General features: G+C 48.3%; 1 long non-coding RNA gene across 1 annotated transcript; it reads right to left on the bottom strand.

Moving 5' to 3' along the window:
* Window positions 1-6541: 6541 nt before the first annotated feature.
* On the bottom strand, window positions 6542-11563 carry LOC135365482 (uncharacterized). The gene is made up of 3 exons (XR_010413416.1): window positions 11416-11563; window positions 7701-7904; window positions 6542-7051 (listed from the first exon to the last, which is right to left on the bottom strand). It is a non-coding gene; the product is annotated as an uncharacterized LOC135365482 (long non-coding RNA).
* Window positions 11564-11998: the final 435 nt, after the last annotated feature.

Genomic DNA, 11998 nt, shown 5'->3' on the forward strand with positions numbered 1-11998 from the left:
GTATGTGTATCTATAGAAATAACCTGAGAAGTTATCTGCTAAAACATCTTAGTGGTCATTTCTTATTTTCAGATTATAAATACCATATATGTGTATATATATATATACATATATATATACACATATATATATGTTTTCTCAACAAACATACTTGTATAATTTTTAAAAGTAAAAACCTCTTATAAATAGGCATAATCCATTAGAATTTTATGGGTAATAGATTGTACAGCTTAAGACATTAGCCAAACAACATTCAGAAGAGTACAAATTATCCTTCCTTTTTGGGGTATGCACAGACAATTTTCACTACCAAAATTGTAAACCAAATCTGAAAGCTTCAAAAGGAGGTCTGAAGAGCTAATAATTTCTGGGACTTCAAAATTCACCATGACCCTCCTGTGAAACCCTCGGATTCATATCATCTGATAATGAGCATGGCATACTGACCTGGGTCGTCCCATTCAAGACAAATATGCCAACATTAACCTGTGATAAACCAGAGGTCAGCACACTTTTTTGATAAAGAGCCAGATAGTAAATATTTTAGGCTCTTTTGGGTCGTACTAGCTGGGCATGACTATCCCCCAATAAAACTCTATTTACAAAAACCATGGAAGCCATTGTTCATTGAACCCTGTTACAGACCCTTGCTACTCAAAGTGTGGTCCCTGGACTGGCAGCATCAGACCATCTGAGAGCATGTCCGAAATGCAAAATCCCAGGCCCCTCCCCAGACCTACTAATTCAGAATCTGCATTTTAGTTAGATGCCCTGATGATTTGCATACACATTCAGGTTTGAGAAGCGCTGTTATAAAAGCTGATTCTCAAGCGTGGCTGCTCACTGGTACCATCTGGGGATTTTTTTTTTTTTTTTTAAGTGTTGATGCCCAGAGATTCTGATTTATTTTGTATGGGATAGAGTCCAGGCACGGGGATTTTTAGAAGTTCCCAGGTGATTCTAATGTGAGATGAGAATTGCAAATTTATAGACATGGTCATTTGAGCATTTCTAATCATGACTCGATAAGAAAGAACACTGCCCATCAGAAAGGTGAATAAAACATTCAGCAACCCTGGTTCAGCTACTGCGAGGGAAATGCTCATTTGTTTCCACCTTGCCGGGGAGCAGGCCTGCACTCCTAACCCTGGGGATGACACCTGTGAGGACCCCTACCCAAAAGGGAAGCTGCCACCTGCTGATTCATGTTATCTCAAACCAGTTTCCGTGTGGCTTTCCCAGACCCGGTCATGGAGCATAGAGAGTGCTGGGAGCTGGGCATAGCCACACAGAGTGAGAACCCAGGCGCCAGGATGTAGTTGCAGGAAAACATGGAAATACTTAACATGCATCAATCCAGAAAGGAAGGATGACTGTGGAAGTCAGGAAGAATCACGTGACCAGAAAGCCTAATCCTTAATTTCATCATAGAACATATTTATAAAAAGAACAAACATAAAGATGCTGAATACCAGATGGAATCCTTTTGAAATTTCCTGGGAGGGCAGGGAGAGGGAAGGCATTGAAGCAATCACATCTGTGGGTGGGGGACCACCAAAGGTGAGGCATCTAATTTACTAGAAAATAGGATGCTAATTGTGCAGGAGGTCCAACTGGAGCTGAGGACCTGCTACCATGCTATGTGGTAGTGGCATCCAATCCTGCTCCTGTGGAACCTGAGAATGGATTTCTGGGAGGCTTAGATGGGGTTGGAATCAGGAATCTCTGCTCCTTCCCTCAAACCTTGCACCCTGATCCCCAAAAAGTACCATGCAAGGTGCAAACAGAATGTGTGGGCCACCTCGGTGGGGGGGCGGGCAGGGTTTGCTGAGGGGGCGTGGGATGCGAGGTGACCGGCAGGCACACACCTGTCGTTTTTGGTGGGGCAGCTCTCATTCCCGCCTTCTCGTCCAAAGACCGTCCGAGCCCTCTGTGGGGGCTCCGGTAGCAGCACAGCCCAGGAGAACACTTCCCACAGACGGGGTGGCACAGCAGGAAAACCCGGGGCTCGAATCCAGCACCCGTTGGCCTGGTGATGGCACCTCGTTTGAAGACGCTCTGATCTCTGAGGTCTTCTCCAGCACAGACATCCCTGCAATCAGATGACTGAGTCTCTACAAAGCTTCCTTGAGCACAAAGTCACATCCACAAACTGGACCCTATTTATTTTGGGGAGTAGACTTCGTTCTCTCACACGTCCACAGACTGAATACTTACAATTTGTGGCCACAGTCCCATTGTTAGCCCAAAGTGAGGGCTATGGGTGTTCTCATCTTGGGAGACTGATCTGACCCGCTATTTTCCAAGTCTGAGAAGAGGGTCGCTTGGAGGCTTTGGACAGGAAATCCGTCCCTCCTTTGAAATCAGTTAGCATGGGAAACCTAATATAGAGCAAAAAGGGAGAAAAAAATATACTGTATTTTCCAAGTTGGGACAACTGGCATAAACTGGGGCTGATCTGGACACACCAGACATACGGTCACTTCCTGCTGCCACATCACCCTATGTCCTTTGGCAGAATAACAAAATTAAAACATGCCTTTGTTTGGTCTCAGCACCCCTGAGACCTTCATGATATGTGCATTTCTCCTACTGGCCACTACACTCTTCTTTCAACACATCTGCTGGGCGATACAAGAGCTACCCCACCTTGCCTCTCGAGACGACACCTTTATAAAGAGTTCACAGCAGTGTCAGCTGCCGCCTCCCAGGGGTTGAGCCAGCGCTTCTGTTCAGCTCAGGAAATGATTTACAACAGAAGTCCCCTGGGGTAGGCTTCCTGCTGGGTCTTTGTCCTGAAGAGGTTGTACCCCCTACCCATTTAGATGTGTGAAAATGCCCCTTCTCAGAATTTACAAGGTACGGTGGCCCAGATCACCTCACATTATGAAAAGGGCTGAGAAAATGCCCTCATGGATAACACTTTTTTTTTTTAAAGACTTTATTTATTTGACAGAGAGACATAGCGAGAGAGGGAACACAAGAGGGGGAGTGGGAGAGGGAGAAGCAGGCTTCCCGCCGAGCAGGGAGCCCAACTTGGGGCTCGATCCCAGGACCCCGGGATCATGACCTGAGCCGAAGGCAGACGCTTAACTACTGAGCCACCCAGGCGCCCCATGGATGACTTTTTAAAAAAAGATTTATTTATTTATTTGAGAGAGAGAGCAAGCAAGCAAGGGAAAGGGCAGAGGGAGAGAGAGAATCTCAAGCAGACTCCAAGCTGAGCGTGGAACCCAACGTGGGGCTCCAGCCCACAACCCTGAGATCATGACCTGAGCCGAGATCAGGAGTCGGACACCCAACTGACTGAGCCACCCAGGAGCCCCATGAATGACTTTTTACAGACTCTCTGCTTTGCTGTAGGGAGGCTTGCTCAACTCTCGGGATGACAGGAAATAGGAGACATTTGTGGGCAGGCGAGGAGCGATCAGCATTAAATAGTTGTCTGTACAACGAAACAGCTAGAGAATGCCCAGGTCACATTCCCACTGTAGGAATGCTTCCTTGAAGAAACGTTTTTAAAACCGGGGAATTAAAGCCGAAGCTGTATTCGTTATTTGCTTTACGACCTTGATCTCAGTGCCAGATCTCACTAAGCCTCAGTCTTCTCTTCTGTCAAGTTAGAATAAAAATAGTACACGCATCTCTTGGAGAGAAAATCAGATAATGTGCGCACAGCTCCGCTTGCACTGTGCAGAGCGCGTTGTCAGGGCTTGGTAAGTGCCAGATGTTATTGCTGCATCACTTAATTACTTCCTCTGGAGAAAGCCCCCTAATGCACGTGACCTGCCCCTGCCTCTCTGCTATCTGTTCTCCAACCGCCCAACCCCCGCCTGCCCAGAGGAGCAAGAATCCACAGGCATCCTATCCCATGGGCCCCTATGTCTGATCGTGTGGGACTTAGGGCTCTATGTCCCTCCTCAGTTATAGACTGGCCTCCAGCTCCCTGCATCCATACTTCCCCCAAATGTCCTCACATACCTCAAAATCAACATATGCCAACCTGCAATCACCATTTTCCCTCCCCCAACCTGCTTGTTCTCCCTTTGATCTCCTTCAGAGAATGGCACCCCTGGCTTCCCATCACCCTGGCAGGACACCGGAATGTCACTCCTCGCCCTCCACAGTAGGCACCAGGTCTCCCAGGATCTCACGGTGCAGTCCTCTGCTCTGCTTCTCCCCACAGCCCCTGCCTAGCTGAGGCCCTGGTAGCGAGCCACGTGAGGACCCTGCCCGCCCCCCAACTCCAGGGCCTTCAAGCCTGCCTGCCGTGCCAGAGTTAGATCGCCAAGCTCGCTCATGTGGAGTTGAGACTGCACACACCCTAAACCCAAGCCTACCCCACAACTGTGGCAGGGGGTGAGGCTTCCTGCTACAGATGCAGGCTTTGGAGTCCTGCCTCTGTCCCTGTCCCGCTTCCCCCACCCCTGGCTGGTCTCCCCGCGATTGCCCCCTCAATGGGTCTCTTGCTCATGAATCCTTGTCTCAGGGTCTGCTTCTGGGGCACCCGACCTTTGGCAGCCCCCAGCGTTTCTGGTCCAACCTATTTTGGTGGGCTCTTCGTTGCTTTTCCAGCTGCAAACATCTCTCCGCTGCATTATTTTTACCCTCTGTCTGCAATAGTGAAGAACATTTGACAATTCCTCCATTACAAATGAGCCAAGGTTCAAATGTTGTAGAATGATGCGTGCCGAAGTGTTCAGGGGCGAGGTGTCATAGAGGCTATAACTTACACTCAATATACCAATAATCACTGGATCTAGATACCCCCACTACTCTTTCAAGTCTCCTATATATTTGTAATTAATAGAATGGGGAGGAGTTCAAAAGTCTCTACCCTAATCATGAAGGAAATGCAGATTGGAACTGAAATGAGGCACCACCTCACACTGGTTAGGATGGCCACAACCCCAAAACCAGGAAACACATGTCGGCGAGGACGTGGGGAAATTGGAACCCTTGTGCTGCTGGTGGGAACGTGAGACGCTGCAGCCACTGGGGGACATGGTTTGATGGTTGCTCAAAAAATTAAACGTAGAATTATCATCTGATCCGGCACCTCCACTCCTGAGTGTATATCCAAAAGAATGGGGAGCAGGGTCCGGAGTAGACATGTGTACCCCCACGTTCACAGCAGCATCATTCACAAGGCTAAAACATGGTAACAGCCCAGGTGTTCACTGATGGAAGAATGGGAAATGAAATGTGGTCTAGATACCACGGAATATTACTCCGCCTTAAAAAGGAAGGAAAGTCTGACACAGGCTATAGCACGGATGAGCTTTGAGGACATTACGCTGCATGAAATAAGCCAGTCACAAAACATTTGACGTTGTATGAGTCCGCTTGTCTGTGGTCCCTGGAGTCATCAGATTCATAGAGACAGAAAGTAGAGGGTGGCTGCCAGGGGCTGGGGGCAGGGGACGGGGAGTCCACATGTACCGGGGTCAGAGTTTCAGTCTGACAGGATGCAAAGCGTTCTGGAGGTGGATATGGTGAGGGCTGCACATGAAATGAGTTTATGTAAGGCTATTGAACTGTACACTTAAAAATGGTTGAGATAGTATGGGGTGGGGCCTGGGTGGCTCAGTCGGTTGAGCCACCCTACTCCTGGTTTCAGCTTAGGTCATGATCTCAGGGTCATGAGATCGAGCCCTGAGTCGGGCTCCACGATCAGCGGGAAGTCTGCCTGAGATTCTCTCTCTCCCTCTCCCTCTGCCCCTTCTCCTCCCTCTGCCCTCTTTAAAAAAAAAAAAAAAAAAAAGGTTAAGATAGTAAATTTTATGTTATGTATATTTTATCATGATGAAATATTGGAAAACAAAGTCTCTTATATGCTCACAACCTGTTCCTGAGTTGTCTCCAGCCCAAGTCCTCAGCGTCGTTCCCACCCTACCCACCGACCTCACCCCCGAAGTTTATGGATTTCTAAGGCCTTCTGCGAAGTGCCCCTTACTTTTTCCGCTCTGGGAAAATCCAGCTTCCCTGAAACGCTCCACCTTGCATTTCTCACCTGCTGATCCCACCCACGCTCCAGGGCCTCTTGGGAGGATGTCCTCCAGGAAGCTTCTGTGGCCATCACCCAGCCCTGGGTTCCTGCTGCTCGGAGCTGTGCAGTCTCTTTTCCCACCGCCTGCAGTCCCTTCAGGGTCAGCCACCACCCTGATGAGCGTGGCTTCTGCTCGGCACTCAGTGCCTGCTGTGGGAGTGAGGAGTGCCCTGTCCGGGCGGGGGGCAGGAAAGGGCACATTCGTTCATCTCCAATCACTGTGCGAAGCCCCTGGATTCTAATGGAATCCAATTCTATTTCTAATGGAAGTGGGTCGGGAGTAAAGGCAACTGCCTGATGTGCAGTCAGGCCTGAAGTGTCCCACCATGTTCCAGAAGGCCATAGTGATTTTGTTAAAACACTGCAGGGCTTTCAGACTTGTTGATAATCCACTGGAGGCCATACCCCCCAGAGACCCCTTCTGTACTTTGGCCTCCCTGGTCCCTCCCCCAGCACCCCTAGATCTCCCCATCATCTAATGGGTAACGCCCAACACAGCAGAGAGCCTCAGGAAACTGTCCTCAAGAAGGGCCCCATCTCATCCTCGGATGCCCATACCTTGCCTGTGATTATATACTTCATGGTTAAAATTCCATTTGTGTTGATAGCTTCAGGTAAGAATAAACAAAAGAAGAGAATATAAGGACTGCCAGGACACCCACAAGTCCAGAACACGCTGGCCTGAGCCTCTCGGGGCCCCTTCATGGCAATTTGGCCCCGGGTGCTGGCAGATGAGTTTCCGGAACTCGAGCACGCCACGAGGAGGGTATGACGACCCTGGCAAGAAGTAAAAGTGGGAGGCAGCCTCCTGGGCACAAAAGTCTTCTTGGCTCTAAGACCACGGGGAATGAATCGCACATGGCTTTGGAAAGATTTCTGCCAAGCGCCCACCTGGGACAGCTCTGACAAGGACCGTCTGGAATCAGTGTTGGGAGGAGCTCCCCAGCCCGGCCAAAGGGCAGACTGCTCTCCTGTCTTGAGCCGACCCTGCGGAGAGTCCACCTAGAACACATGCAGCATTTTTTCAGGTAATATCCAAGTGGAAGTTTTCTTTTTTTTTTTTTTTTCCCCAGCAACCCAGAAATGATGCATACTTAGCATTTTAAGAAGGAGATCATCACTGTTTACCTTCAAATACAGACACCCTGAGTAACTTCAGGCTGGTTCGGACATGCAGGATTTGAAGCAGAGAACAGTAAAGGTTTCAGGATTAAGTAGGACAAGGAATCAGTGCAATTTTTCAGGTGCCGCGATATGGCCTTTCATGCTAATTGCTACACAGCCAAGGGGGCTGGGGGGCTGGGAGCTATTGCTGGTGTGAGTGGAATGACAAGTGTGCCCAGTGATCAATGCCACAGCCCACGGGAGGACGCATTCCCAGGTCTTCTATTGCTCATCCAGACCTCAGTTTGCTCAACAGGGCAGGACTGTGGGCGTCCATAGCTGTGGAAAGTCTGAGAGGGAAAGTACCCTTGGATGAATGAGGAATAAGCCACGCGCGCACACACACACACACACACACACACACCCTGCCAGACTTTGAGAGGTTCATGCCTCGATGTCGTATAAAAATAACAAATTAATGTGAAGATAGTTTGAGAAGACATGGATTTCAGCTATGAGTGAGGGAATGAAAGCTGAAATTACTTACTGTAGGCTGAACTGGGTTCCCTTAAACACATACTGCTTTTCTGGGTAAAGAAGGGGCTATATTTTCATCTCGAGCAGGCGGCTTCGGATGAGATGAGCTTACGCTTTGGCAGGCGGACAGTCTATCAGCATTAAGCCGTGCGTGTATCTACACATCCTTGCTGATTTCATCTCATTTTGTTTTCTTAGAAGGAACTTCAAGCTGCTGCATGAAAACGACATGTTAGTGGTGGGAAAGAGCAACAAACCAAAAAAAGCCGTTTTCTCACCTAGCTTTCAGTAGTGGAGACGGGTCCTATGGGTGTCTGAAAACTGTTTCTTCCTGCTTTGCTGGCAATTGGCACTATTGATCTATGTATTTGGAGGAGAAAAGCACTGACTTGAAAGGCTCCCTCCTGAATCCTGCTGTTGAACGGAACAGCACATGGCGAGAAGCAGAATGCGGTTGAGAGGAGGGGCCCCGGGCATTCCCTGCCCCTCACACGGGCCACCCCACAGGCCCTCGACCAGAAACTTCACCACCAGCTGCTTCACACTAAGAAGGCAGCATCACATCTAGAAGGAAAGAGCCCCTTGCAAGTACTGCTCCGTGGCCTGGATGCATCTTCCAGGTGGTTTGTATGGACCGCGCAGAAGGCCCTCTGACAGGGACCCTGGGGGCGGGGGGGCGCTGTTTAACACGCAGCTCTGTATTGTCCTTGGTGGTTCTTGGGGACACTTGGGCAACTTTCGATTTTCTCCTTAGAGTTTCTTGGCCATTTCAAAGTCCTGACTACTATCTCCATCCACATTCAAAGGACAGTGTGCTTGCCTGGGACACAGAGCTGGCCAGACGGCGGGCCCAAGAGCTCGGGGACACGCTGCTCGAACAGCTAGCCATTCTGCCCAGGTCTGTCGCCTCACCTAATGCCCCTCCTGCCCCTGGCCAGACATTTCCTCCTGCCATTCCTCTCTCTTCGACAATATTCTAGCTAGTATCTTGAGTTTTGTGGTCCCCTGAGCAAGAGAGTTCTGTGTCTCTAACTCAGCCAAGCCACACATGAGCTTAAGGCTTCTCTCCAGTTCCTTCCTGTGCTCCCCACCTTCTTTAGAGGCCCCGTCAGGGTCGGGAGCACAGCTCAGAGCCACGTTATCCATTCCGGGGGCCCCACATCTGGTTAGTGTCAACTTCTGACACCAATCCCTTTTCCCTGTTTCCTATCCCAGCCCCTTTCCCAACAGCCCCCTACCAGCTCTCTCTGCCCCTAGCCAGAGACTGTCCTTGACAATGCCGCTTATAAACGACTAAAGAATGTCCGCCAACAATGCCTCCCACATGCTAAGACTAGGTGTCCACCAGGATAAGTCTACTCCTCACACACATGTGCCTGTGTTTGCACACACATGCATACACCACTCCCACCCAGCATATCCACCCACCCAACACACACATCCAACCCATTCACCCAATACACACACACTCAACACGTTCACTCAAAACACACATAACTAACACATTCACACCCGACATGCTCACCTAATACACACACCCTGAACACGCATACCCAACACTCACCCAACACACTTACCCAATGTACCTACATCCAACACCCTCATACTCAAGACACACCCAACACACTCACCTAACACATACACCCTGAACACGCATACCCAACACTCACCCAACACACTCACCCCACACCCTACCTAACACACACACTTCTAACATATTCATCCGACATACCTACCCAACACATACATACACCCAACACCCCACCCAACACAAATACGCACGTGTAACACACACATCTAATACACACACAAACACACACACTTAAAAACTCCTGTTAGCGCTTCATAATGTCCAGAGTGAAGTGTCCGCCCTGGCTTGCAAAGCTTCCCACAGTTAACCCCCCTACTTATCTAGCTTTTCTCCCACTGGACCCCTGCTCCAGAGATGACACATTTAGGGACAATTTGGAATAAGCTCATCCACTTGCAGTGGAAAAAAATTTTCAATGGAATATTTTGCGGTTGTTTACCTGTTCTGTAGACAACAACAAAAGCTACATACGTATATATACACTTCTGCACATATGCACACATGTAGAAATGCAAAATATAAAACATGTAATATATATGTGTATATGGAGAAGGAGAAATTGTCCAAATGCTGGTCTCTGTCGTTTTAAGTCGTTTTAAGTTTTGGAGTGGAGGCAGTGGTGAGGTTCTGTAGGATTCAGATGCTGATCCACCAGCTCACTGCTGGTGCCCATCACATCTCTTACAACTAGCTGTAATCCCACGTTTGCTTATCTGTCCCCAGGTGGATGGGTTTTCCACAGACGGGGCCGGGGGCGGGGGGAGGGGGGAGGATGCATCTTCTTCATCAGTGTGTTCTCAGTGCTCAGCAGGGCACAAGCCAGTGGGGATCCCCTGCAATCTCTTATAATGAAAGAGGATCTGGAGAGCACTTTCATACTGGGTTGCAGGGAGCATGGCAAGGGTGGTGCTCAGTGATGTGGGTGTGAGCCTCCATGAGCCTGCATTTGCAAATTTGTTAACTTTAAGAGGTAAGTTTCCAAAATCCTTCAGGCAAAGTGGTTTTTTTGGGATGTATGGTCTCCTTAAGCCAATCCATCTCACTGTAGACTCTTTGAAGACACTGAGGCAGGGGCAGGTCTAGTGGATATGGCTCGGATCCTATAATGGCAAATCACATCCGAGAAAGACCTACTTGCCCCCAAGTATTTTTCCCCTACTAAGCTTGTCATAGTGTCTGATTCATCCCTTCGCTTTGCAACTACGGTTCCCAACCCCGGCTACACATTTGAATCGCCTGAGGCACTCAGTCCTGACACTGGAAGCTCCCACCAAAGGTTCTGGTTGATGGTCTGGGGTGGGCGATCAGGATGGAGAACCCTCACTAATGTACCAAGGCCACAGAGCTTTGTTTCTCAGCTCCCGACCGGTGTTATACCGTGTGGGGTTCCTACTGTTGAAGGTGCTGACAGCACCTGCTTCGACTTTCATTTTAAAAATAATTCATGAGGGCCACCTGGGTGGCTCAGTCGGTTGAACGACAGGCTCTTGATTTTGGCTCAGGGTCCTGAGATGGAGCCCCACGTTGGGCTCCATGCTGAGCGCAGAGTCTGCTTGAGATTCTCTCTCCCTCTGCTCCTCCACCCTGCTCAGGCTCTCTGTGTCTAAATAAATAAATCAGATCTTTAAAAAAAATAAAATAATAAATAAAGCAATTATTCAGAGATTTTTCCCTTTCCCACCTAACAACTTGCCTTTTTAAGTCTTCGGGGAGTGAGCCCACCTGGTGGAGCATGGAAGCAGTGTTCAGGTTTTGTCACTCTTTTTGCTGAGGACAGCTAGCCATGCTGGTGCTTGTGACGGCCACCAGATTTTACATTATTCTTCATCTTAGTTTGACATTGTTAAATTCACGCCCATAATGGGCCGTTGGTTAAATAAAGCATTTGAAATACTGACTTTTAAATACAAGTGTATGAAGAAAATAATATTTCATAATCATTATGACATAATCATTCCTTAAATAAGGCTCAAAAATTCTACCAGTCACATTCATTGAATCAAAATTCTTGAAGGACATCAGTCTCTGGTATCTCAAAACCATTGTCCCATAGAGAAAATACAGGAACTATTTTACCCAATTGCTTTTCCATTTATGAAAAGAAAACTTAACCAAAGAAACACCCTTGGGGCACCTGAGTGGCTCAGTCGGTTAAGCGTCTGCCTTCGGCTCAGGTCATGATTTCAGGGTCCTGGGATCGAGTCCCACATGGGGCTCCCTGCTCAGCGGGAAGTCTGCTTCTCCCTCTGCCTCTCGTGTTCTCTTTCTCTCTCTCAAATAAATAAATAAAATCTAGAAAAAAAAAAAGAAAACATCCTCTCTTTTATCATTTTGAAACAAAATATGAAAATGATTTTTAAAAAAAGTTTATGTTCTACTTTTGATGTCCATAACATGACTAACTTTCAAGCTGCATTTTAATATTTGTTGTTTGCCCAAACCAAATACAATATAACAGGTCATTTTAAAAATTAAGTCTGTCAGGGTGCCTGGGTGGCTCAGTTGGTTGGGTGTCCAACTCTTGATTTCCGCTCAGGTCATGATTTCAGGGTCGTGAAATGGAGCCCTACATTGGGCTCTGCGCTGAGCATGGAATCTGCTTGAGATTCTCTCTCTCTTCCCCCTCTGCCCCACCCCTGCTTGTGCGTGCTCTCTCTCTCTCTCTCTGTAAAAAAAAAAAAAAAATTGTCAACAAATTGTTGACATATGACTTTCTC

The sequence above is a fragment of the Mirounga angustirostris genome, unplaced genomic scaffold (assembly GCF_029215605.1).
Source record: "Mirounga angustirostris isolate CCGP_5_RB_7025 unplaced genomic scaffold, mMirAng1.0.hap1 SCAF_8, whole genome shotgun sequence".
NCBI lineage: Eukaryota > Metazoa > Chordata > Mammalia > Carnivora > Phocidae > Mirounga > Mirounga angustirostris.